Genomic DNA, 3960 nt, shown 5'->3' with positions numbered 1-3960 from the left:
CCCCAACCACCCCCACCCCCTTCCTTCTCATTATTGGAAAAAAAGTTACAGCGTGTACTGAGTATGACGTCAAGACAACCCACATGACGTAGCCCCACAGAGCGTGGAGACTCCGTGCGGGGGTAGTGGGTCAAGCAAGTTCCGAATATTATGAAGTAGGGCTCAAGTAGACTTCTACTCACCTTTGTTTCTCCCGTCATCCACCTTGCACCGTCTCCAATCTCTCATAATGTTCTCTGCTATCTGTTCTAACGACATGTCTTATTTTATTTAGCTGTGTTTTGGAGTTTGCACACTCAGTATCTATCCGGAGACGTCTCTGACGGAGATAGACCAATCAAAATGCTTGGTGCCTCTAGGCCGAGTTGTTTTTAAAAAATCTGGGGAGTTCATGGCCGCCTGTTTTCACGCATATTTTGGTATTTTGCAGTGAAGTCTGAAATTTTCTTGAAAATAATTTATTTGCAACAGTTTAAGTGGCCATATGTGTGATCTGCAGCAAAAAAAAAAAATGCGCAGTTTGACCCTACGAAGCATGGCAGTGCATCTGTGTGCGGGAGTGCGTCTCCAAAAAGTTCCTAAGTGCTCGCCAGAGACGTCTCCGAATATCTTCTGCCGTTTGCACACAGTATGATCCAGCTTATCATGATGCTGTGCAGATGTAGAACTCTCTTAGACTTCGCTCTAACGTGCCTCACCTTGTAGATACGGGTTCGATTCAGTCCATTTGTCGTGTGCGTTTTCGTTCGCAATGCAGCGCCCTCTTGGTTTATATCAAAGAAGGCTACCCGACCTTTTTTCTGACACTGTGTAATTTATAATAATATAAGTGTTGTAAGTTAGGACGCGGTTGCTTTTTTTTTTTTTTTTACATTGTTCTATGTCTCCAAGCTGGCATACGGGGTATAATGTGTGATATGTTACTTGTGCCTATAGAAAACTGGAGAACTGAAATTGAAAAATAGAGTTAGTCACATCTCCTATGATACAACAATGTTTGGGATAGAAATGTGAAGTGGATTAAAACCACCGTTAGAAGCTGGGAATAAGAAACAAAACAAAAACACCAACAACAACAGTGAGTGTAAGAGTGAAATCAAAATACAGGTGTAGTTAAAAATTGGTGGCTATGACAGGGCCCAGTCCAGGATATTATAATTCAAGTCTATGAGCATATAAAGTTAGAAAACAAAATAATAGTGTAGAAAGAGTTGGGATTAGCCGTGACAAGACCATCACAAGCCAGACCTGAATACCTTCGCTAAACATCGATCAGCTTCTGTATTCCCTTTTTTTCAACTGTTTGGTTATACCCCAACGATGGAACTTTATCAAGTATAGTCGAACTTGTTCAAGACGATCATCCATTGTCGGGGTGAACGGTGAACATATTATGTAAAAAAAACAAACAACCAAACATACACGGGGGAAGTGTGAAGTTGTCGTTTGTACAGTTGACTGTCTTGGACAGCAGCTTCGGCTGTTCTTCCTTTTTGTCAAGCTTCTCGAAATGCTTGACATCAGCCAGATTAATTATTAACTTTCGGAGAGATGGCCTGAAAGTAAAAAGTGTAGAAAGGAAGGCCCCTGTGTTGTATTTAAACAAAAAAGAAAATTAATGTATTACTGAAAGAGTCTACTCTGTCAATGTCAATAATCGGTTTACGAAAATAGCTATAGACTGGAAAGACCTTGTCTTGTCTGAAAACGCTAAGGATTAGTCTCCGGTTTTACTTGATGTATGGTGCCACACGTGTGTCCACATTGAGAGGTGAACTTTTTTTATTTTGGTAAGAAAAGGTCCCAGAAGTGGATGCTTCCCATGCAACTCTTCTTTGTTCAAAGACAGGAAATTTGCTTCTGATAAATTCTCGTGACGTGTCACTAAGTTTTTGGTCACCTTTACATCACTGGTTATCTTTGATCTCTCTGTCTCTTTGTCTCTGTCTCTCGGTCTCAGTCTTTCTTTTTCTCTTTCTCTCTCTCTCTCTCTCTCTCTCTCTCTCTCTCTCTCTCTCTCTCTCTCTCTCTCTCTATCTCTATCTATCTATCTATCTATCTATCTATCTATCTATCTATCTATCTGTGTGTGTGTGTGTGTGTGTGTGTGTGTGTGTGTGTGTGTGTGTGTGTGTGTGTGTGTGTGTGTGTGTGTGTGTCTAGAGAGAAAGAGTATGTGTGTGTGTGTGTCTCTCTCATTCTCTCTCTTCCATCCCTCTCTCTCTCTCTCTCTCTCTCTCTCTCTCTCTCTCTCTCTCTCTCTCTCTCTCTCTCTCTCTCTCTCTCTCTCTCTCTCTCTCTCTTGATACATTATGGCACGCCCGTGTTGAAATGTTCCTCTTTTCCGTTACTTTCTAAGGTTTGCAATGCTAAATAAAAGATTCCAGAACCTCTTCTCTGCCACAGACATGAACATATAAATATTGTTATATCGAGGGGTATTTGTTGTTGCTGTTATTGTTGTTGTTGTTGTTGTTGTTGTTGTTGTTGTTGTTGTTGTTGTTGTTGTTGTTGTTGTTGTTGTTCTTGTTGTTGTTCTTGTTCTTGTTCTTGTTCTTGTTCTTGTTCTTGTTCTTGTTCTTGTTCTTGTTCTTGTTCTTGTTCTTGTTGTTTTGGGTTTTTTAAAGAGATACTTTCAAGTAAGTATAATTTTATGAACTAAGTCACAATATCTATAGTCTGAATGTGTCCAGGTTGTAAACTCTTAGTCATGAGATGAATTATTCATCTGTCCGTTTCACCCATTATTATTCTATAGTTATGTACGTGCAATGTGATATGATATAGCACAATAATTTCTTAACTGCGAATGTTGATTAAATGATTCATTTTTATGACTTGCCATTTAATCATATTCAACATTATTATGCAACTATTATTATCTATGTAATTACCAGTTTGTTACTTCGTTTTAACTTGGTCGAGTTTTTGATGTGCTGAGCTGGTATTCTAGCACTTAGGACACTTTTGCCCTACGGCGATGTGTCGGGATTATAATTTTTTTATTGAGCAATATGTAAATGTTCATAGTACCCTCCACGACATAGTCTTTGCTCCTTGTACATGAACCCTTGCACTATAGCACCAACCCCTGACTGAATTATTCTTCTTTTTCCTTCCCCTCTCTCGACTTAATCACATGATTAGAGACTTGGGCGGAAGGTGCAGGGGTGATGTTTGACCTTGCTGTCGAACCGTATCCATATGTAGAAGTATGTATTTGGAGGTGAAAAAGACTAACAATGCGGTGTGTCACATTCTCCACACAAGACAAAGCCTGCTTAAGTATATAAATATACAATTCCTTGGCCATTTCAAACGACACCAGACCATAGTGAACGAGGTGCTTGAAAGTTGACGGATGGGAGGATGTGGGGCAGGACAGCCGAGGAAAGATAAAGAGTAATATGGATGAACAACATTAGAACATGGACTGGTCTGGGCATAGCAAAATGTGCAACGGCAGCTCGCGACCGTGAAGGATGGAGGGTCATTACACATCAACCTATGAGTCCGAGATGACACCTCCATGTATTTGGAGTGAAATGGGTCTCTCTTGGTGTAGAGTACCGGCGAGTGAGTGCGATAAAGTCTGCATTTCACCCTTGGAAAAGATAATTAGGACAAAAACGGTGACCCCGATAGAGAAGTTGAAAAAGAAGTCCACCTAAGAAAGTCCCAACCACCACCCTCCACCGATGAGACGGCTAATGGAAAGAGTCTGAAATTTACAATCAGCCCTAAATTTGCAGCACAGTGTTTCTTACAAAAGGAATGAAAGGATCGGCTGTATATCCTTTGGTTACGATTTCATTTTAAGAGAGAGAAAAACCAATGCAATAGATATCTATAGCTTCAGTGATTCATTCAAATCTCTTTTGTTGGTGACGTCACCGTTAGCACCTGTGCTTCTTCCACCCTTTTCCTTAACCTTGTGATTAAGTTCATACCTGTACCATG

This window comes from Aplysia californica, unplaced genomic scaffold (assembly GCF_000002075.1).
Source record: "Aplysia californica isolate F4 #8 unplaced genomic scaffold, AplCal3.0 scaffold00850, whole genome shotgun sequence".
NCBI classification, from domain to species: Eukaryota; Metazoa; Mollusca; class Gastropoda; order Aplysiida; family Aplysiidae; genus Aplysia; species Aplysia californica.
This window is presented reverse-complemented; position numbering follows the sequence as displayed.